We start from the raw sequence: 25,762 nt of genomic DNA on the forward strand, positions 1-25,762 counted from the left end.
TAAGAATCAAGCCCAGTCTTCCTAACAGCCCTCAGGCTGCCACCTAAGTAGATCTCATTGTCGTTTGGAATTTCTTTTGTGTATACTACTACCTGATTGAATTTATATTATTATTGAACTTAACTGAAGAAGAAATATCAATTAATTATTGACTCGAAATAAAGAGAGATATAAATTTTAAATAATTTGTATTCAGATTCTCCGACTTGTTTAGAGTTAGAGCTCCTCCTAAACTTTTCTTTCCCTTTAAGTGTTAAATTTAAATTTGTATAACAATTGAAATGAATAAAAATGACTACCTTTAATGTAATTAATTATAATTATGTTAATGATAATTTAGTACAATTACAATTTAGTTTTCTTTAGTAATTTAGGAAAGAACTTTTGAACGTTTCTCTTTTCTCGTATGTATTAGAGAGAGGAGAAATAAATATTTAAATTTATGAAATTTTAATAATACCCATATAAAAAGTATTTGTAAAACAACTTAAATATAAATATATTTGTTTTTATGTAACATAATGATATATAATTAATTGGTTAACACGAAGGCTGAACACAATTACGCCCATTTAGGGTGGAACTAATCCAAAATGGGAACGGCTAATGTAGATGAGATGGCGAGGGACAAAAAATTTTCTGCGAGACATCACTCCGTTTTTATTTTACACTGCCAGAATTAGACCCACCATAATAGATTGATTGAAAAATTTGGGATAAATCCAGGAAGAACCTTGTTTACAGTTCTGGGGTTTCTCAACTGCTCAGATTTGTTCGTGGATCCGCAGACTGGTAGGATGGCACTTTAACCCAATGATTTTCAACAGGTGCAGTACGTTGAGGGAAACTAGGGTGCCACAATGACACCTCAAGGGCCGCTAAGCACAGTGATGAGCAGCACCATGATGCTTTTTACGTGTATTGCAAAGATTACAAAGGTATTAAATAATTTATAATTTGAATTTCATGTGGATATACAATAACTTATAATAATACACATAAAAATGTTATGTTACTTACTGATCATCATTGTTTTGCGGCACTCTTAAGGTGTCATTATGGCACCCTAGTGTACCGCGGTATCTCTGTTAACTGTCATCTTACCAATCTGTAAACACGCGAACAAATCCGGGCAGTTGAAAAACCCTACAATATTTAATAGAGTGGTCCTGAATATGTAGGGCGCCATTCCTTACTACTTGACTCTCCAATTGTGGGCTGGCCGAATCCACACGGTAGGCTTGTAAATGGCTTTCTTAGTGCCCACAGGGCGGAAAGAGTAAAAAAAGAAAATGCGCAGGGTGGTTCATTAAAGTACTTCTTGGTCCAATAACTTATAAATACGTTTGATCGTGAACTCCCAAGGGACTACCATCGTGTACATAAGTTCGTGTGTTTATCATTATTTTATATGTTTATTTTCTGGTATTTCTTAGAGACGTAAAATTCGGTTAGGTGATGTAACGCCTAGCCCCATCTCTTGACAAGAATTAAAATAAAATATTTTAAATTTTTCAATTTTTATCGAATTTTTTTCACAAAAGTTTTCCCAACTTTTTTACGGCAGTTAAATAAACGGGGAAAAAGTAGTTTTTATTATTAACGTTTAACGTAGACTAATAATAAAAACCATGAAGTTATTCGTTTTCAAATGCTAAGGTCAGTCCACCCAAAACTCAGTGTTTTAAACCCTCCAAGGGGTCACAAAATGGGTTATCGGTATCATCCTAGATGCCGTTACAATCGGTGAAAAACGAGGTAAACTTCATTTTCTTAAATGGGAACCCCCATTTTTTATTGCATATTATGATTCTATATTTAAAACAAACGGACCAATTTTCAAAAAATTTCTGGGGTTTTTCGACCCTTCTGGATCCATTCCCGAGTCTTCCAGATCGGTCGACCACCACCTTAATCGCTCCACATTCGGCCGTCAAATAATGTATACAACCAAGGCCGTATTTGGTCTTTATAAAGCAATTTCGTTCCTATTTTGCTTAATTTTTATCCGATTTAATTCAAAAATAGGGTATTGTGACAATCTTTTGACCTTCCACTCGATTGTCTGTTATTCTTCTGTCGTAAGAGCTCTTGTGGCCATCCGACCGTCGATGTTTCTATTACTATGGAGTCGCTATTCTGAAGAATTTTTAATTTGACACTTTCGACTAGATAAAGAGGTGGCTTGTCACGCTATGAGGCGGGATTTTCGATTCAAAATTGGATTTTACAACTTTTCATAGTTAACCTGACTTGGATATATGAAAATATTCTTTTACTGTTGGTAATTTGGGACTCTTATTGTAACTAGTTTTGCGTTTTATCGCTGATAAATTAATTCGAGATTGATCAAACACAATAATAGAGTTAGGTGACCAAATTATTGTCGAACGATTCAGACTTTTTAATTCGTATACGTCACGAAATCAAAGATATCTTCTCGATGTGCTGTATAGTACAAGACGAAGTGTTGAATTTTTAAATAAAGGAATTGAAAAGACATAAAGTAAATTTATTAACCCGATGAAAGGCCCATTGACCCGGAATAGGGTCAATGGGCCTTTCATCGGGTTATCAGCTAGAGTTTTTGCTTCCTTATATAGACCCTAACTCGACCATTTGAAGACAAACTTCCCAAATGGAATTCTCTTTTGCGCCTCATAGAGTGTAGAATTCCTTGACGCATTCACAATTCACAGTTCAGAAATAACTTGCATCGGTTACAATCATTTTTTTTTCTATTCTATGAAAACCTTTAATATCAAACCTAAGATCGTGTTGCATTTTAATGTTCATGTCACGTTCCTTTTTCTGTAAAGGAGTTGTTTTCTGTACTGATAAAAACGATTATACATAGCATCTTTCGTTTTGCATACAATTGTTACAAAAAAGGTCATCAACATTGATAAGTGATAACCTTTTGCAATTTTGATTTACCTCCTTTTGTTTTTATTTTCACTCTTTCTGCTCCATAGTAGCTAAAATTCCCTTTTCTACTCCAATTAAAAATTCTTCTTTTTTACTCTTTTCGCTTGTGGGCACTAAGAGGTCCTGTTAGAGCCCACGAAACAAAAAGAGTAAAAAATCATGCCTATCACGAGATCGGCAAGCCCTTATGAAGCAGGTAGGTGGCCGATATATCCAGGACGGACCATCTCCCAAAAATTCCTGGGTTTTTTCGAACCAACCAGATCCGTTTCCGGTTTCCTCAGGTGCGACAGGCTGACACCTTTGACCGCTCGGCCCTCCGGCCGTTATCGGGGACGTGTTATGACATGTAGATTTTTCAACTTATTAATAAAATGAAATAAGAGCGAATTAAGAAAAACTAGATTCAGTAAACGAGAATATAGGTGTTCCTCACGCTGCACATAGCACACTGTAATTGATTACGCTCAACTTTCTCACTTTACAAGCGGCCCGGATACATATAGCAAAGAAGGTGAACGATGTCCCAATTCGAACTATACGTATCCATAACAAATTATAAGGTCCCTGATTTAGTTTGATTTTATTTATATACGGCAATCAGCCGAGTGGGATGCTCCCGGGAGGTCTTTTTTTTAGAAAAATTGACTCCTATTTAGGTGTTACTAACGCGAAGAAAAACCAAAAAACTCCACGTGGAAAGCTTGTTGGAGAGAAGGGAATTCACCACCAACTACCAGTGTTCGGTGATTTTATCCATATGAGCATATAAGGTTCCAGATCAATGTTAAAATCAATATACTCTACAACGGACGGCCGGATGGCCGAGCGGTCAAGGTGGCAGCCTACCGCTCTGGGGGACCCGAGATCGAATCTGGACGAATCAAGGAATCCCCAGGAATTTTTCGGGCGTGGTCCGTTCGGATATGTCGGGTCCCGTCCCTCACCACCCGGTCACCCCATTGTGGGCTTGGCCGAACCCATAATGGGTCCTCTTAGTGCTCACAGGACGGAAAGAGTATACATATATATAAAAAAAAACTCTACTATGTTAATATCCGACTATTTAGATGTCTATTAAAAAATAAATGCAAAGTATTTAAGTTTTTTTTAAAAAAGAGATTATAATAATTTTATTTTTATTTAAATTTTAAAAAATTCAAAATGTAATTTTATTTTTGGTTTTGTTTTTGTAAATTTCCACGAAATCTGAGAATTTTCATATTTTATCATGCAAGAAGTGGCAACACTAAAAATATCATTGGCGGGAGAAGCGAAAAAGACGAGCACGTTTTTTGTATAATACTTTAAGGATAGTTAAATAAATTCTACTTGTATTGTTCAAGTAAGTGTATTTAATTGTCTATGTCATAGATGAAATAGAGGAACACGTAACATGGTGCAGTTGACGAAGTTTTAATTAAAAGGAAACTTGAGAAATATTCCGGCTTTTATGTGAAATGTTAAGTGTGGTGTTAGATTATTTTATATACACGTGTATTGTATTGTAGATACACGTGTCTATACAATTCATTCTCTTGTTAAAAATCAAATATAAGTTATACGTGCATAAGAAATTATACAAAGAGACGCTGTACAACTTGAATTTGTGGGGAAATGTACAGTTTAAAGGGGAGGAGGGTGAAAAATACATTGCATACCAGAGGAGGGAAAGGGTCAAGGCATTGTCTACGTGGACTTTTTCGCATACGAATTTGTTCTTATCAGCTTACTTACCATCAGAATATATTTGCAGGGTCGTCTCTTCGATGCTAAGTGATTCATGAACTGTTGTACACAAAATTAAACAGGAGGGAAGTTGCCAAAAGTACATCATTGTACACAAGAAGGCTGTGGGCTGCAATTCCTTCAAAAATTGTACATGTAATTAATGTACAGTATATTTAAAAATAAATGTTAAAAATCTTCATTAATCTACAATTAAAACTCCAGCCTGCCCTACTTGTCATGAGCTTGTCCTAGGAGACTACACTCCGAGTTGGAGTGGGAGCTCAGCGGGGATAGTGAGGATTGAGTTATGTCACTCCTGACGATCCATTTTGGATCTGCATGATACACGTGTATGCCATCTGGCCATTAACAAATTTTTTAGCATTAGTTCTCAACTTTTTGTCTATATCATATTGCATAAGACCATACTGAATTGAACTGTGTTGTATTGAAATTATGAATACATTTTTTTTAAATACATAACAAATGGATAATTAAAAGGAGAATATAAATGGGTGCTTGTTATAGAATAATTGGAAGAACATTTTAGGAAAAAAATATAATATAATTTAGATATCTAATTTATAAATCAAGTTTAATATTTTTCATTAAAATATTTGGCAATAAAATATATAATATTACAGTAACAAGTTTATTAACTGTATTTTGTAATGCAATATCGAAAAATTATTACATGTACTACTAAAAACTTATCAGAATTGTATAAAACCACATTATTTCATAAGAATTTTGAAATATTTCTTGTACTAGTAGAAAGTTATTATACTGAAATGTTTTAAATATTAATCTCAGGAAATTAAATATGAATGATAAAATTTTAGTCAAATTAAGAAAAGAGAAAAACTAATTTAGATAATCTTTGATAAGATATTGGAATAGGATGTCAAAATAAATCTGGTATAATATTAAATCAAAACTTCCTCTCGCTCATTTTTGTTTTTTTTTTTTTTATTCATTTAGAATATAACATTGCTTTACACAGGTTGTGTCAGCAGTTACCATATAAAATGAAATTGCAAATTTGTTCTTACCAAAAAAACATTTAAATATGTGTGAAACATTTTACTTATGTTTTTACTGTAATGAATAACATTGATATTTTTTGGATATACAGAAAAAAAATATCGTTATACTAAATTGATTTGGATTCACTGGCACTAAAAGTGGGTTAACCTAATCATTTGCCATCTGTGAGAAAATAAACCAGCATATATCAATCCTGCTTAAAACAAGATCTTACTTGTTTAGTTTAATTGTTTATATCATTAACTGATTTCCATTAGACAAGTTTTTGTTCATTTTATTAAAATTAAAGTTTATAATCTGAAAGTAAAATTTAATTAAATCATTTACATAAAAAAAAAGTAAAACCAAAAAATATGAAAACGTTCGGCAGGTTTTTACATCTTCAAAATGAATCAGTGAAGTGTAAATAGCTCAATTATTTAAAAAGAGTTAATTTTTTGTTACAACAAAACCTTTAATAGCTTAAGATCTTCATTTTAATGCATTTCTTAAGATAATGTATATAGTTTAATTTTCAAAACAAACTACTTTAGTTATAATTAGCATAGATATTAATTAAGAAACTTTCATAAAATGTAGACCTATAATAGCAAAATTGGTTAATGTTACCTATGGTTTCAAGATGGCGGCTCGTCTCCAATCCCAGCAATCAGAAGACAGGGAACAGTGGAGATGCACGTTCTAACCTAACCTAATCTAATAAATAACCATAATTATTACCAACAAAATTATTAGAATAGGTAGGTAGGTTAGAACATGCGTCCTACTGTTCCCTGTCTTCTGATTGCAGGGATCGGAGACGAGCCACCATCTTGGAACCATAGGTAACATTAACTACAAAATTGCTACAAAAAATCACAATCTAATTTTTAATGCATTGTAATAGTGAACATTTAATAAATTTATAATTCATTTTATTTCCTCTCAAAGTACTCATATTAAGTAATTATTGTTAAACTTATTCAGTATTATCTGGAATTGTATCTAATGAAAACATTACTGAGAAATTTGCATTATGCCTTTTCTACAATTAATGTGAAAGGCAACTTTGCAGAAAGAATTAATTAATTTAGTTTAGTCACCATGGGAAGTGTTGCTGTCATTTGAATTGTAGACATTCTACAGATGCAAATGAAGCTAGCTTTTTTATAAAAGCTATTTTAAGCACTGCTCACACACTACATAGTCTAAACAAGTTCATAATTTTATTACATTGTGTTTTCTTTTTGCTATCAAAATGGTAATAATATAGGTGAAACTGTTCAGGAAAATTTATCATTTTCTTGGCATCTTCTATATTCCAGTTTAATTTAAGCTGTGCATAGAAGATATGCCTTTCATATTAAATACATACATTCTTTTCCTGATGAATGAAATTTGAATTAAGTTTTTGTAGAATTTATGAAAGATAATTTTGCTAGAGAATACAGGTTCACTACCAATTTTCCTATACCTGTTTTAATTCAGGTGGTTATGAAAGGTCATTTCAATTCCCATAACTACCAGATTCATCCCCTGAATGATCATAGATGGCATTGCATGTAATACACATTAACTTGGATTATCTGCATTGTAATTACTAATCCTGTATTTTATGCAATTTTTAGCTCATTTTATTTGTATTAACTGGTTAATTAATATAAAATATCAACTGAAAAACAGCTGTACTTAAATGTTATATAAATACAGTTTATCATCTATTAATACAAAGTAAAATCTGCTGTCCAAAGCTTGCGAATACAGAATCATATTGAAATACTAATAAATGTGGATTGCTACATCTTACTAGAAGTAGAAAAGGATCTAAAGAAGGGACAAGGTCTTTCTAAAAGTTGTTGCTAACAGAACCTTTGTTATTTCTTTAAAATATAAACATTATCGTTGTAACAAGATTGGAAAATATTTTTATATTTATGTAGTTTAAGTAACTATTTAAGCAATAAATCTTTCATGTAATAAAGTACATTATATATGAATTAAAAATTACTACCCTTAAGATTTACTCCCAGAACCTCCTTTGGCTAGAAATATCTGGCATACTAGGTTCAACGTTGACATTCGTGAATATTCTGAAATTAATAAGTCTTCTGAGAATTAATTGCCAAAAATTTGCATATTATTGCTGAAGAATTTATTAGTATATGCATAAGTTTTTCATGAATCTTGATTGGATCTGTTAATAATTATTTAAACCTACAAGATTTAAAAAATTGGTTATTAGTTTAGTGTACAAATGCTAAAGAATTTTATACAGGTTACTATAGATACATAAAATATTCATAATGAATAAAGTTTCAAAGAAATTTAAAATTTATTATGATGAAAATAAATGTTAACCAGCTAAATATTCATTTAATTAATTTAGTAGTTAATTTCTATTTCTAAACAGTATATACCGTATTTTACGGACTATAAGACGCACTTTTTTTTTCGAAAAATTGCTTTCAAAATTCAGGTGCGTCTTATAGTCCGTAGCGTCTTATAGTCCGTAAAATACGGTAACTCAATAATGAATTTCCCAAATAGCCTTCATTAGGCTAGAGGTGACTTCTACCCAGCCAAACTTTTTAATTAAACAATAACATTTTTATTCATCATATTAGTGTTGTTACAGTATTATTATATGCTGTAGCTGAGCTGCTTTATCATGTATTCTTGTAGAATATTTCAATGGAAAATTTTAATTGTAAATGACTTCTTCTAAACCTTTCTTCTTCCCTGATAAATAAAAGTGTGGCATTCTAATTTTACTTTTTTAACCAGAATAGAGTAAAAAAAATTTGAGGTTATATGCCAAAATCACAGAGTGGCTTAAATTAAATACACTAAACATTTTTTTCCTAAAAATTCTATGCTGAAATGGGGTATGTCTTATATGACAAAATACTGTATGTTACAAATTAATAAGATTTTATAATAACATGGATAATTATATTTAGTTTATTATTACATTATGAAACTACTTTCAAATTATATTAAAGAAAATTGGAAACAATATCGATTTTTATATAGAAATTAATAGTAATATTGGATGCATATATAGAATTTAAATATTAAAATAAGATGATAAACAACTTAATTCTTTTTACCTCTATGTCCTTACTGTTTTAAATGAGTATATACTGTCTACTTGGATCTCATTTAGTAATAAGTAAAAATAAAGATCTCTTTTTGCTGATCAGAATAGACTACACCAGCATAAATCCTATTAATAAACATCTCCAAGTAGACAGTATATACACAGTAACAAACAACTGTTGTAATCAAATTTATTTTTAGTTTAATTAAGTTTATTTTGAAAGTAGATAAATTTAAATAAATAAATGCAAAATAAATTTATAAAATGAAGAAATTTGAAATAATTGAATTATAGAGATCTGACAATTATGACGGTAATAGTTTGATAATAATGAAAGGATTTTGATGTCTACTTAATACTGTATTCAAAAAGAAATGTCTCTTACTGATATTGTTAAGTTATATAACATAAGGATAATGTTATATAACTTAACAATATCAATAATAATTAATTATTTCTTACATAACATCATTAACAAGGTATTAACATTCATTTTTAAAATTAATAAATTTATTAAAATAACAAAATTTATTGATTTGAAAATAAATACATTTTGTGAATTAAATCATTACTAACGGATAGTTATTTACAGATATTTGTAGCAATTTGAAAGAACATAAAAAGTGGCTTAAAATACAGTAACACCCTGCTTAACGCAGGAGATGCGTTCCTAGATGATAAAATGTTAAACAACATTTTATCATAGAGTAAATAGGGAAAGGGGAACATGACCAAAAAATAAACAGATTTTCCTTAATTTTAAATTATTTTTATATTAATTTGTGTAATTATTAAATACACAAATTAATATAATGTTAAATATTAACACATAAACATATGCATATAGAAATGTAAAGTTCATTTTTTGTGATGAAGGTCCTGGCTTTTCTGAAATTTCTGTTTTTTGCAATAAAGTCGTGTAGTTTCATTTGTCGCTTTTTTTTTCCTTAAGCAAATTTCAGTAGCAGAAGATACATCCAAAACACCTTGTTTTGTTTTTGCACTCCTTTCAAAATCTGAAACTCTCACTAGAAACCTGCAGTAACTCCTTAATATCCTGCTCGTCTACATCTCCTAGTACTGCTGTATCAATTAGGTTGACAATTTGGTCAATCTAATGCTATAGCAATAGGCTCTTCTCGTCGAGAATTCTTGGATACCTTCAGCCATAACTTTTTCCACACTTCGTTCACGCATTTATCAGTTAATTCTTGCCAAGCAAAGTCAATATTTCCTGTGGCATCCATGATGTTATATTTTTCCAAAATTGCACGAAACAAACATAGATTTAAGGAAAGTACAGTGCTACAACGAATTGTCATCTTTTGCTGATTGGTTCGTGTTCGTAAATAATAGTATTATATACGAATCAATGAAATGCCACAACAATTTGAATCAGTGTAATTTAAATTAATATGCCTCAATGTCCTTAATTTATTATAATAATATTTTTTGTCTACTAGTACAGGTACAGTAGAGCATCGATTATCCGACCCTCGATTAACTGACTTATCGGTTAACCGACTGCCTTCTAGTTGGCAAATTCAAATGTCCGCTAGTGACGTGGCACTACAATATTTGGTTATGTCTTGGCTACTTTAATATTATTTTTGTTAAATTTTTGCATGTTTTAGCTGGCAGCACTGGCTCGATCATGAAAGGGAGGCTAGTATTTAAACCAGGCCTAATACACTACACTAATAATGTAATTTTTCATACTTTTCGGTTATTCGACCAACCCAGTCCCCAATTAAGTTGGATAATCAATGCTCTACTGTATATCAAATAAAATAAATTTCTGATCTGTGAAACTGTGTTGCAGAATCCTTAAAACCAGTCTAATAAGTCCTGATAATAGAAAATATGTACTAGTAGACAAAAATATTATAATGAATCAGTGTAAATTTGGAGCTTTTTTTAGGCTTCGAGCAGACTGCATTATATGGAATCGGCATTAATCGAGGCAGCGTTAAGCGAGGTCTTACTATACTGATTTTTAAATTATTTTTATTTCCCTTCACTGTAAAAATACTGACGATAACCATAAGCTGAAGCTTACTCTTGGAAACTTGTCTTTAATTTTTTGCATTAGAAATGGATTTTTTCTTTTTCTTTTTAGAAAGTGCCACGAACAGAGATTGACAATAAAATTAAACTAATTTTTACTGTTCCAGTTTTAGGTGTTGCATTTCCTATTATTGTCACCATAATGATGAGATGATCTCACATCAGAAAAGATATTATCCATATTCCGTCCTTTGTTTCAGGAAAATTTATTATTTTTCCATGTTGTGGTGCTTAAAGCAAGAAATAGTATCCAAGGGAAAGCCTGTAAGGTTATTCTTGGAGTGATGCTTATTAATGGATATTTCATCATATTTCTGTCAATGATATATGCATTATGAAACATAAATTCTTGTTTTTTAAATTTTAAATATAATAAACTATTTTTAAAATTTTGAAATATATATCTAGAATGAAAGTTTGTAATAAATATATTTGATAAGTATAGAGAGAACTTGCGTAAATTTTGGATGTTTATGTTTGAAAGATTATATATGAATCTTTGTAGAATAAACTTTATATACAGTGCATGAAATGTTTACTGTATGTCTAGAAGACAAAGATATTTTCTTCTTTTTATTGGATTTAGTCAGAACCTCTACAGAGTAGTGAGAAATGGGACCTAGTATATCTAGGTCACATATCCACAACCAAAGATTCCCTAAAGTAGTATGCAAATCCTTTATAATCTAAACCATGTGGCCAACATTTTTTATTATAAATGCTTCAATAATTGTTGTGATATAATAAATAAAAAATGTATCATTGATATTAAAATCAATTGAAAATAAAATATACAAATAATCTATCATATTGAAACTAAACAATTTTTATGGAAAAGTTATATATTGATTTATTTATTTAACTGTAGTATGTCTAATCCAACTAACATGAACTTAAACAAAAGATATATAATTAGTTACTTGTCATTACTAAATATAAATTATTCTACATTTAATAATGACAAAAGTTGTTATACAGTTCAATAAAATTCAGTTAATCTTGACCTGATGAGTTGAACCTAATAGAAAAATTCTATTAACAATCTAATAGTTTACAATACTAAATTTTCGAGATTTGTAAACCATATATGCTGTCTTTTTATAAATATTAGCAACATCATAGTAAAGTTTTACATAAATTTTTAATATTACTTTCACAAATGTTATTTTAATGGTACATATTTATTTATTTACTTGTTAAAACTTATTTACAATTTTTATTTTTTGTTTTGGATGCAATTCCAACAAATACACCAACGTGATTATGGAAATTAGCTAGTAAAATAGGCATCATTAACTTGGTTATTGAGGTTTAACGAAAACACTTCAAAATTTTAGGATAATGGAAATAAGAAGACAGATAACTATAAATGAAACTTCTCAGTTGTTTTATTGCTTTCTATTTATGTTGTTTAAGATTAATAGAAGAATCTATGAAAAAAGAAACTTTAATATAAAATATGAAACGGGGTTTGAAACAATTTGTCGAAATTAAGTTTAAACAAAAGCACGCAGTCCAATTTTAATGACTCAGTATGGTTTTTAAATTGTAAATGACACGTTAATGTTTAATTCCTATTCCTGTTATTAATTTAATGGAGTCAAATAAATAAATTGAAAATTTTTATATGAAATAAATTAAGTTTTATATTCTTTGAGAAAAATATTTATTGGTTTATTAATTTGATATAAATTATAATCTTAATTTTAAAAAAATATCAGATTTTTATCAGTTATGAATTTAAGAACAGGTCTGTATATAAATTCACTTAAAATATTGTATAAACAACAATTTTTCAATAAAAAATAAGAAAATATATAAACATGTTATTTAAAATTGAATACAAAAGGAATGAAATATTTCTCTTCCAGTAATAACTTTTGTGATGATATAAACTCAAGGTCAATGAAGTACATCTCAATACAGGTTTTTTACTTTTGAAAGACAAAATGGCACCTTTTTTTAAGCACTCTTCTACTGTCAGCCCTCTCTCAAACTTAATATCTCAATATTATAATTTCTCTTTTTAATTATGAATAGTTTAACATTCGAACAATGAAATTCTCTCTTAAGAAATTTATATTCAATAATTAAATATGACATTTACTATTATTTCATTTATAGAACAGTGTGATGGACATAAGGGATACATTTTAAATCAAATGAAATTAAATAAAATATATTCAAATTTGTTTTTAGTGAATTATTTATAGTGTAATATTTGATTCAATGTAGTGTATAAATAAAATAATTGGAACCACCTTCTGTGTTTTTATTGTGAAAACTATCAATGAAAGTTAGTACACTTATACCCAAAGTATTTACAAAGATCATTTTAATTGTATAAAGCAGATTTCATCAGATTGTGTACATTTTCATTCTGAAAATCTTATCATTTCTCTTTAAAAAGTATTTCAATATAAACTTTGCATAGCAATATTACCACTAAGACAGTTTCACGTCTTTTTTCAGTTGTACTGAAATAATTTATAAAAGTAATGAAGAGAAAATAACTGTAATTATCTCCTCTTAAATTTGGTCATTATCTCCTACACAAAAAAGTTATCCTCTTAAAAGAAAATTTATAACCTGATCTTTGAATAAATTGGATCTTAATTTCAACAATTGACATAACCCAGTTTTTCCTCACAAGAAACAACTGGATGGTGCTTCTTCACAAAATTCAATTTACAAGTATACGGTATATTTTGGATGAAAGCACCGTTGTAAATTATGCATAAATCCATTTTTATCTTCAAATAATAATAAATTTTCCTATATAAAATAGTCTGCAATATCATCTAACTCATAAAATCTGTAATTAATATTTTGTTCTTTTTTTAAGTAATTTTAGTAATGATATTTTGAATTTAATAGCAATAAATTAAAATATTCTTAGATGAAAAGTGGATTTGATCTCATTTTAAAGGTGTATTACATAAATATATAGTAGCTTTCAAGTCTTTTTATAGCATATTGCTATGAAGTCAAACCCATTTCATTCTTCCTCATCTAAGTTTATTTTAATCTGCTTACAAATTCATGTTTTTATATGTAAAATATTATACAACTGTACGTAATTTACTAATTTATAATTTCTATAAATTGGTAAAATAATAATTAGATAGATGTCTGTCGGTAATTGTAAATAAATAAAATTTATCAGAGATGCGAATAATTTTTATCCTCACAAGATGGCATTGCGCGATTAAAACTGTAGAATCGTGCGAAGCGCAAATGGAAAACAATACGAAAGAAAGGTAATTTTATTGATAAAAAGAAAAGGAAATTAATAATTTAAAAATAAGCGAAGGGTTGTAATATAAATTCGGATTGAATCTAATGTAAATTGCGTCAATCCGTCCTAAAGTAGCATCCGGAATAGAGGCAAAGAGGCCTGTTTAGGTGGAGTTGCAGTTGTCATTCATTTGAGAATAACATTCTTGACCTTCTAGGTGAATTTCCTGTTTCCAAGAGGGATAAAAACGTCATTGTCCTTCCATAGTTCTTTGTATATGTTTTTATAAGTGTGTATTTCCGCTTTATAACATAATTCATAATGAAGAAGCTATTAGGATATACGAGATGTATGAGTAATTTTTATAAATATATTTTGTACAATGCATCCGTACATTTCATGTATCGTTTAACTCACTCGATGCATTTACGAATTCGTGTGTTTATTGCGTGAAATGTATACATTTGTATATATTTAAAAGGATTTCTTGTGCAAAAGAAAATAATGATCGATACTTTTTATATAAGAGCATAAAGGACAATCCCGAAACTTGGAGGGGCCGAAAAAGGTCTGGAGGATCCATTAAGGTGTAGTTGGAGATGCTCGATTGCTCTAACTTTTCTTGACAAATTTTTAAAAATTCTAATTGATAAATTCTGATTAGTTCGCGAGTACGTGATCCAAATTTATTTATATAATATTAATAATTGTAAAAAAAAGAGAGAGAGAGAGAAATATGCGACAAAGTTTGAATCCAGATATATTCGGTCATTTACCCGGTGATATAACCTGTCATAATATGCATTTTTATCAGAAAAAAATCGTAACTTTAATGGATTGTAGACAACCTACCATAAGCTGTTTGGAATTTTCTATAGCAGAATTTGTTTTTGTTTTTCCTCCCAAAATTAGTCATTTAATCTTCACCCATTTTAACCAGTAGGTTGAACTTCCTTGTCACACCAAGTGATTTATAACCAGGTAAAACTGGGAAGTTCTGAATGATATTAGAGGTGACAACTGAAGAATTTATTAATCGCCAAAGGTTGTCCGGATAAAATGACGGGAGAGAATTTTTATTCGCGTAGATTTCTTGTCACAATTTTATATTTTAATTAAGGAAAAAGCTTCCTGTACTTCTCCACTCTGCACCGCATTTTAATACAGTTTTTTTAATTAAACAAGGCGGAATGATTCCTTTAAATTTAACGGTTTTTAAATTAATTTCTTCCATTGTTTCGACTCTTGAATTCGATACTTCGATTTACTTGAATAATGTTTTTATTTGTTAACTTTACGTAGTCAGACTTATTGGTTTCTCCCTTAATGTTTCTTTTTTTTTCCTTAATGGTATTCGGATCCACGCCTACTGAGGCCTGTCTCCAAACCAAGAGGGGTCCAATTCGACTCCATTACATCTGCATTTATTACAGTCGCATTTTGTCGATGATTCAGCGCCTTTTGGGAAATAATAATAAACGCTGACGATCAATAAAACATTCGATTAAGCGTTTCTAATTCATTATTTAAAAATAGTTGTTTAATGAATCGATTTTAATTGTAGTTTTCGGACGATATTCAAAAATTATTTATCGTGTGTTTGTCGTTATTTTAATCGTTCTGTTGCTGGTATTGTACTGTACGTACAAAGGGTACGTGAGATAACATTGTGAAATAGCAGCCTGTTACATATTGTAGAAACAGTTGTTATCACAAATTCAGCAGTTGTTTTTATTTAATTTACTCTCTAAAAAATACGGTTAGGTGAACAGTTTTTGGAAAATTGTTCATTGTGTTGGATCAGCATTAATAAATATTAATTTGTGGAAAATTTTCTAGAGTTTTATGCTTCAAAATATATGCACTATAGACTTATTTTCATTCAGAGTGAACAAAAATTAGTCTTATTTCCTTCTTTACAAAAATCTCTTCGTAAATAAGTGTTATTTCTTCGAAAATCGTGAAGTAAATTGACAAAAATCAAAGTGTCATCGTCGATTTTATTGTTTATTATTATACAGGGTATACCAAAAGTCGCCGTACATATTAAAATATTTTGTTTTTCGGATACCCTTCGAGAATGCTACTGTTAAAAGAAATGGCCAACACGTAAATAAAAGGTACAGTACATCTTTCCTACGTATGGCGACTTTTGGCAACACCCTACATCTTAACGTAGGCTACGTGTAATAAAATTGTTCTGTAAATTATAAATGAATTTAAATTTAAAATATATTGAAGCTTAATTAATTAAATTTTTTTTAGCCTTAAATATGAAATTTTAAAGTAAAAAATCGATTAGATATATCTTGAGGATCGTAAAGAAATATTCAAAATTTACGTGAATTCTGCTAGTTATAAATTTGTTGAAATATCGGTAACAATTTTATAAGAAATCCGATATATATTAATTTATTTATAAATTATTCGCCTACGCAGGAAATATACAAGATGAATCAAAATACATTTCTAATGAATAAATTCATAAAATTAATTTAGCCGTCCGCCTTTTACATGGTTTTTTTTCTTTGTTTTTCGGTGTATTTGCTTGCAAATTACGGTGGGCGTTAGACCATCATTTAATATGTTTTCTGTTAAAATAATGTTTAAATAATGGTATAAATAGGCTTTTCTTAATCTTCCATATTCAATAATTTTGTTTTAAATTTTATAATTTTAAAAATGTTGTCATACGTGTAAATTCACTGTTAAAGTAAATTGTGTATTAAAAACATTTCCTATTATTTTTTTTTGTAAAATTTATGCTTATAATATATATAAGAAGTAAACTAGAAATACTTTTATCCCAGATTTGTATTCGAATATTGCATTGTGTTATTACTATGAATAGATCTATTTTGATTCGGTTGTAATGATTAAAATTCAGTTTATTCGTTAAAAAATGAAGTGTAGTCTAATTTATTTTCGAGATTTCTGCATATATTTTTTAAAAACAGTACCCATATAAATTAGCCGAATAATTAATGAGTGTGTACTGTACAGTACGCTACAGTATAAATGATTTGTTTCCACTTCTATTTTGGTTTATATGATTTGAAAATTATGTATTCTGACCATTGTTCGTTGTAGAGAAATACTGTAATTGGAATTTACATCAGAAGTACATACAAATTAATTTTTCGTAATTTTTATTTATAATATGAATCAGTAAAAAGTGTATTGGGGTAAAATATACTGTATACACATTGAAGGAAATTAGCTAGCTGATTTTGGAATAATTGAAAATTGACTTAAAATAATCTGAAGTATATAATTATAGTTAAACTGTTTCTCCTATTATATATATAAATAATAAGAGAAACAGTTCCTCAAATTACTTATATATATCAATAATTTGAGGAAGTCATTTATTGAAATATAAAATTCATTTGTAAAAATTTAATTATCATCCAGCTTTCTTTCTTGGATGAATTTCTTGAATAATTAATTAATTTTTTCTGTTTTTCCCCCCCTCCAAGTATCTCATCTTTCATCATTTATGAACTTCCTTTTTGCTCTTCTGGTGAATGAAAACGAGAAGTTTTACCTTCTCACTTTTCCTGTTAAAACTTATTCGACCGAGACGAAGTTGGACAAGAAGAAAAAAGGAAAAGACCAAAATAGTTCTCATTGATCAAAATTTCTTATTTTTACATTTAACTATACGAAGATATATATTTTGAGTAAAATTATTATAGTCAAGTTTTCAAAATTCGCGTGTATTAGACGATAAAATAGATAGACTTTTCCTGCAGAAAAAAAAGCTGATAAGCGAATTTTAGATAAAAAATTAACTGTTCTAATTAAAATTTGTATCAAAAAGTTAATATAATGTGAATATTATCACTTTATAACAATTTTCTGTTACAAATTTATGAATATTAAACAGTATTTTTACTAATTTTTTACAACACATATGTGTAATATTTTTACCGTTTTAAACTGTCAAAATTGATTTATTATATTAATAATTTGAATATTTCTGATTTATTTCATGAGTTTTATTAAAAGTTTTTCTCTAGTTTTAATGTAATATAATCGATCAAAATAACCACTTGATAAATTAAATTATAAATGATAAAGCTAATGACATAAACAGCTATTATTATTATTATTTTTAGGTAATAAATTTCTTGATAATTTTTATTAATTATCTTTATCAATGTTTTTCATAATTACTTTGAGTAATGCTCGACAGATGGCAGTAGAGGTAATGTATCTCGACCCTTGCTGTGTTGTTAGAATTCGGGTTTCACCTTTAGAACGATATAATTTTTGAAGTAAACAAGTCGTTTGGAATAGAATCGAATGAGGAAATATAACCTAGTTTACTATCAAGATGAACGACTAGTTCGGGATGTCATCTGGATGTGTTAATGATGTCACCATACACCTTTTCGTTAATTAATTATATATTTAAAGAGGGTAGAAAGTAGGACCGATACTAAATTTTGTTTTAAGTAGGAAGGAATAGGAGTTACGGGGAGGAGTCGAATCCCGAACGCCTCTCCCTCAGAAGAATGGAACGTTCCGACATTTATCAGTTGGCCTCTACGTTAGAATCCCTGCAGCGCCCCAGACTGGATGCGGGCTGTGGCTTGTCCTCCACTGCAACCAACCCAGCTGTTGATTGGATGCTGCCTGTTGCTAGGCGATGGTTTGTCCGGAAACCTGGAGGAGGTCAGTGGCTTTGTTTCACTCGACCGCCGATGTACTTCTCCTCTACGAATTGTTACGCCTTGTCTTATTTATTATCCGTTTATAATGGACTGGGAACATTCGAAACTTCCTAATTTGAAATACTTAACGCCGTATATATATATATATGTCTTCTTAATAAAATATCTTCTCGTTATACAAAAATACAAGTATCAGAAGTGCCTAGAATACTGCGAACGCGCTTAGAGTAAATCCCGTTTTCGACGCTACATTTGTTGCACCGTGCAATGTTGTGTACTTATACTTATTCGTGATACAACGAATGTTTCGAAATAAGCCATTTGTTAACGTTATTTCCGAATAGTAGGCCATGTATAAAATATTTTCTGTAAGTAGATTTATTTGTCGATGCTATGAAGCGTACATTGAAAGTAACTATTGGTTTTTCATATTGTTTTCGAAATTGGCTCGAAAAATGATTTCAATACGTATTTCAGGAAATTATTAACAATGTAATTCTTCGAGTGTATTAATTGTATAACGTATTTTTACGATTGGGTTCGTTAATGGCACGTAATATTTCCCGAGACCATGCTCACTACTAAAAAAAAAAAAAATGGTAACTGTTGCTATACAATGGCCTGGTGTTTACATAACTAGAATTCGTGTCCTACTGCTCGCAACGTCAAACCTATCGATATATGCCCTACTCTCACGTAAGCTATAAACGATATGTTCTTTCCAACCCCCTCTTTTCTATGTTGCCCCCGTATAGTTTTAAGCAGTCGTAATAGTAAAATATACCCAGAATCCTCTCCAACCGGAAAAATAACAAATGGGTCAGCAGTGTCTCGTCTTGGTAAATAAACATCCTTTCTAGCTGTTCAGTTAACTCAGCAGCAACGGGGGCGAGTGTGGCGCTTAAATTAAGTAATTATTCGTTACATGCGAGCAATTATCCAATTATCTTGCGCGAATTTTCCTTCTACTTTCCTTTCCCCTTCCAGAATATTAGTATGGTCCGTCTGACCTTGAAGGAAGTTGCTTCTTGGCGAACAAAAGAGGTCGAAATATACACACAAAAAAATAATGTCATCTTCCATTACGACGCCATTTTGAAATGAAATATTTACTTTTTTATAGAGTAGACGTATGAATAAATACTTCTACCGCCTAAATAATGGATGAAGGAGTAAATATTTATGAAGTGAACATTAATTGAATAAACTTTGGCATGATTAATTAAAAGAATGAATACTGGACACTGAGTCATCGAATTCACTCGTGTTTATATTTCTGCACTCGAATTTCCTCCAAGTTTGGGTTTATATTGTTATGAATACTACCCTAAGAAAATGTGTTACCTTATTTTACTTATTAAAAAATAAAACTTTTTAATCTCTTTTGACAGCGTAATTTTGCGTAATCCTTCTGTTTCGTAAAAATTTTAGAATTTGCTGTATAATTTATATTCCTGTAAACAACTAGTTGCGTAACGCTTTTCATACGGGATTTCATTTGGTAGAAAGGTTTACATTATGGCGATAAAATTAAATATCCAGTGTAACTAGCAGTTCATTTATTAATAAGATCAGGAACTTTTCAATTAAGAAATGTTGCTTCTCCGAATTTTTATTCGGAATTTATTTAAATAACAGGAAAGACTGGATTAGAATTTATAAAAGTATCGGTTAAAATAAAAATAATGTAAATATTTTTAACACCCCGTTTTATCGGGGATTTTATTTTTCGAATATTATAATTTCGAGACGTACTGTACAGTACGTTATACTGGGGGAGGGAATTACTGGCGCTCATTTTTCGTGACAGAAACACTTTGTTAACACTTATCCAAATCCGAACGGAGCAGAAGGTACGGTATAATTTCATGATAATTACCAAACGGGTGAATTTATAAAGATAGCACGACACAGGAATAGCTAAACGGTCTTGAGAACCGTAACAACTTGATGGATTCTAGTTAATATTAAATTCAAATCCCCGGAAGAGAAGCAAATGTGAGAATATCGAACAAAACAAAGGGCCTCCTACACAGTTTCCGCTAGAAACGTATTCAACCCACACAATAACCTCCAAATCCTATTGACGGACACAAAAGTCGCCATCACTCTCCTACCTATGTCACCATGGCAACGGGAGCGAGATAAGGGGGACACACGTGCACCGCTAGGACATCTGTACGTGACACGCGCCTATTGGTTATACAATAGGGCCGTTGCGCCCCGCTATCGATGCGCCCGATTGATTTGCAATGGGAATTATATTCATTTCGCTGAAAGGCTGATCTCTGCAGCTCTCACACAATTTTCTTATGATAAGTAAATTGTATTTTGCTTATTTTTTAAATTTTTTTTTGTTGAAAAATAAGACGGTGGAAGGGGGGAAGTGAGTATTCTTAAGAAAATAAAATAGAAATCAAACAAATTCAATTAAAAAAATCTTTAATCTTTTTTTAAATCCATATTTACGATAATTCAAAGGTTTATTGAGTGGCAGTTCACATAAATCGACTAGAAATTGCTATGAATGACACGTCACATCTAATCCAGATCACGTCTTCAATATAGTTTTTTTTTCTTGCTTTTTTTTAAATTAAAGAAAAAAAGAACTTTTCTATCAACTGCTAAGCATACTATCATTTGTCCTCATTATTTATCTAATACATTATCAGTCTTTTTTTACAGTTATCTGTGTTTCGGGAGAGAATGGAAACACCGGAAAAGGATCTATCCAACGAACCATCTTTTCAAGAGGGGGGGAAAAAACATGATGGACGGAAGGGAAATGTGAAAAGGGGGATTTCAGTAACCTCAAAAATAGAAATGTTTGTTATCTAACCTTCTCCGGGTGGAAGCGAATCCCACGCATCCCCTTCGGAGGCATCGACGTTGTTTCTAGACAGCTAAGTCTGGTTGCCAGGCGACCGGTGAATGTAGCACGTAACGAAGGCAGATGTTGTAGACAAATGTTTATGTAGTCGTTAGGAGCGACGACTCCCACAGGACGAATGGTTCGCTCCCGCTCTCAGCAGGGAATATGAAAATGGCTGCCCAACCAAAGATAACCTCTTTATGTTTATGAATGGATGATAAATTCAATGCGTCTGGCTTTCACGTGTCTCCCGAATACAAGACCATACCGAATTTATTATTAATAAGCTAACGATACGTGTGATACATTGTCTCTAACAAGAGATTTCATTAACCATTCTTCCCTCGTAGCCCAGTTAGGAACGTTAGGTGTCGACTGGAACCATAGGGACAAGACAAGAAATCGCCATCTCTATATTGCCTGTTAAATAAGGACAGGTTAAAATAGAATTAAATAGCCGCGAATAAATTTTTTAAAAAGTGCAAATAGTTTTTCTTAAGGTGTTCAACCGAAATTGCCCTCATTAAGATTTTCCCTGACAGATCAATCTTTTACTGTAACTCGTTTCTGAAAGGAAAGGTTAACGGTTGCATTTTATTGTTCATATTACACTGGAATATTTTAATAAGTTTTCTTCCCCGTTTTTTTTTTTTTTCGTTAAGATTACATTCTTGTGACATATGCCAACGTTTTATCTAGTCATCAATCTGTTCGTGTGCCTTCAAATTTGATTTTCTGGCATCTCTCGAGTGTCGTCATAAAAATACGGAAGAAGAAATTTAAAACGTATTTCCGTGAACTAAATAACGCCGGACTTAATTTTCGATAAGAAAAATACATTTAATTTGAAGACTTATGAAACTAAATTACTTCCGTAATCCTTTTTACAAGATCGAAGTTCATGATACTTTGAGTGTTTCAATTCTTCCTACGATCAAAATCACGCCTTTGAGCGTGCAGTTTTTTCAAAAATATTATCGAATATTTAATTTATTCTAGAGTAATATCGATGATTCGTGCAATGTTACACGTAGAAACGAAGTTGTTACTCCATCCCAGCCGTGACCCGAGTGAAAGTACAGTTGTTTGCATCAGAAGACTTACAACATAATTTTGAATGGATTGGAGCCCGAATGCATTGACAAGGCAACCTCGTTCAACCGGTGAAGGACCCTTGTAATGAAGCAACGAAAACAATTAACAAAGCATATATTCGATTTTTAAAGATGAGTTAGCAAATTGTAAGAGGGGAGGTTTCTATTTAATCTACAATAGTTTGGTGGAGTCAGAATCGAGACAGTTGAAGATAACGTAATCGGATTTGACCCGTAGTTGGCGCCATTACTAAGTAATAAATATGCTTATATTATGATAGTTTTTTCCTCATATTCAGATCTAGTTTAGACAATGAGTTTAATATCCTCCTTTTTTAATTGTGGGAAAGACACCCTCAAGCCATGTGGAGTGATCTGAAAGCACTGCCTAAAAAATGACGAATTATAGAATGAAAACTTAATAGATTACGTTTTTTTCTTCTTTTTTGTGGACATTAAGGATCTTTCTGTCGAACGTTGTGGCCATATTGAATTTTTTATTATGTATTTTAGTTTTTATTGATAAATTACTTGAAGTCTTGCTTTATAAATACTGTGGCTTGAGTGATGGAAAGTTTTCTTAGCAAAATTTTACACACTTATCATGGTTTCACTTTATTATTTTAGGATAATTCTTGAAAATGCGCTAATGAGTCATCGAAACTAAAATTTTTTCAATTTACTTTTTTTTCTAACGTTGAAATTTAGTATTAATTATCTTATTAAATAATACCTTTTAATTAAGTTAAAACAGATGGAGGAAATACAGCAATAAGGAAACTAATTCTATTTTTTTACGTTATAATTATAAAATGTTGCTGGTGTTACAGTAAATGGAACAAGTATATTGGATTATTTTAAGATTAATTTTCTAAATAAATTTTTTTAAAATTATATAAAAATGTCAACATAAGATTATACATTAAGCGTTTTATTACAGGAGACTTAAGTAATTTTATACAAATTAATTATGGCAATCATGCACTATTTTGTGATGGATACTTTATTCTAAATAATAATAATTTTTAAGAGAATATTTTTTTAATATTCAAATTGAATTTTCAACAATCGATAAGGTATTCGCAACGTGTTTGTTTATGTATTGGATGTAGGTTATTGTATATTGTCTTTTAAAAACGTTATGATGATTATTATAATATAATATATTTTATAATTAACTTTAATGTAATTATTTCTAATACAGTATTCTGCTTTAAAATCAAGTACAAAAATGATGCTTGAAATTTATAAAGGAGAACAAACAGACAACACATACACACAGTTATAAAAATACCCGATACTTCTAGTGCTTGTGAGACTGCTAGATAATGTAGGCTAGTTGATTGGAGCATGTCAGAAGAATCTTCAAAGAGCTTAACAGAATTGCACTTGAGGGTAAAACAGGGAGCAGGCACTTAAAAGATGGAAGATGCAATAAAAACGAGACCCTAAATTTCAAGATGTTAGCAGCGATATGGCCAACATAAATAACAATGTGGACGATATAAAAATACAGTACACGAAATGAAATTTATTGTAAAATAGCTGAGATTCATTTCAAGAATAAGAAACTGATAAAAACCAAAAAGTGTAATTCAATTCCTGAAACGTCACACAGTAATGTATCTTGTGTCGTTAGCTTCTGGTTCAAAAATCGGTGCAATCGAGAATCGGCTCCGCTATCAAGCGACTCTTCTGTAGCCATGGCTTCTCTTCCGAACCGACATTGACCTTGAAGGTAGCATGAAACATGACGACCACGAGTGGCTGGTGACCCACTACGGTGACTGATCTTTGGGAGGAACACTCGCTGCCGCGTGACAGGATTACCAAGCGAATGATGCATTTCCTTTTTTTTACCAAATGGAATACAGTATCAATACATTGCATTCGGAGGGCGATTATTCCTCAATTTCGTGACAAATCGTAAGCTGAAAGCTACAAATTTCCATGCATATTATCCTGAATATCTCTTATGGTCTATATTAAAAAATAATAATAATAATTACAATTTTTGTATGAAATTGATGAAATTTGCATCATTTTCAAATAGGCAATACGTTATTTTAAAGAAATTTTCTTAAGTACACAGAATTGATGACGGAAAACAAAGATTTGAATCGATGGAAGATGCTCGATCCACCCAATGGCAATCATCAAAGTAAACTAAAATCTACTTTATCGATGCACTTTCCTACCGAGATATTTGAATGGAAAACCTTTTCTGAAAGACAGCTGAGTAAATGTCTGCTGTTTGTTTCTAGATAAGAAAAACTCCAGCATCTAGTCCCTTTTACTCTAATGGAAAACTTTCGAACTTTCTGAATATCGGGATGCAATAATAATCATCTGTTTACTTTAGTTTCAAGCTAAATTATCCTATAGTTTTTTAAAAAATATTTTGAAGTTTTTAAGTGTAATATAATTAGTTAAATTAATTGATTTTCGTAGACGTTATTATTAGAAAATATTATTGTTTTTTTTATTATTAGATAAGAACTTCAAATGTCTACCAGTTATCAATAGATTATAGTAGTTTAGACAATAAAAGTGTAAAATCTGCAAAAAATTTAGATAAATGTGTCTAAGTTTATTAGTGTCAAAGTACAGAATTCAATATCCAAAATCTTATATAACAGAGAGGAACGGTGGAGCGTTATCCTATGGGCAATTGCCTCGGGCCCCCACCGACAGGAGGCCCCAAAACAATCTTTTATAAGAAAATATCCCCAAAAATTCCCTCGAAGTTAACACTGTATACAGTACATGAACCTCCCTAGAAGGCCCTGTGACGCTATAACGCACCACTGGAGAGGAATTAAATATGTAGTAATGAAAATTGAAATTGTCAAAGGGAGATAATATTTATGAAAGATACGATTTTTTCGTGTATTTTTTTGGCATCGTCTCCATTTTATTATGTAGAAATATCTGTATTGAAGACAGAATGATCGATTCGCTGGTGCTACGTTCAGTACGATTTGTGATGAAAATGGGGAATTACTGTTACAGTTTATGCAATTTAAT

At 30.5% G+C, this 25,762-nt stretch overlaps 1 long non-coding RNA gene across 1 annotated transcript in view; it reads left to right on the plus strand.

The window, feature by feature from the left end:
- Positions 1–4,201: 4,201 nt before the first annotated feature.
- Positions 4,202–25,762, plus strand: part of LOC136984634 (uncharacterized) — a 58,802-nt gene continuing 37,241 nt past the window's right edge. The window contains exon 1 of the long non-coding RNA XR_010882217.1: positions 4,202–4,273. This is a non-coding gene — a long non-coding RNA (uncharacterized lncRNA). The remainder of the gene's footprint in view (positions 4,274–25,762) is intronic.

Source organism: Centruroides vittatus, unplaced genomic scaffold, assembly GCF_030686945.1.
Source record: "Centruroides vittatus isolate TY-2023 unplaced genomic scaffold, ASM3068694v2 contig_926, whole genome shotgun sequence".
NCBI lineage: Eukaryota > Metazoa > Arthropoda > Arachnida > Scorpiones > Buthidae > Centruroides > Centruroides vittatus.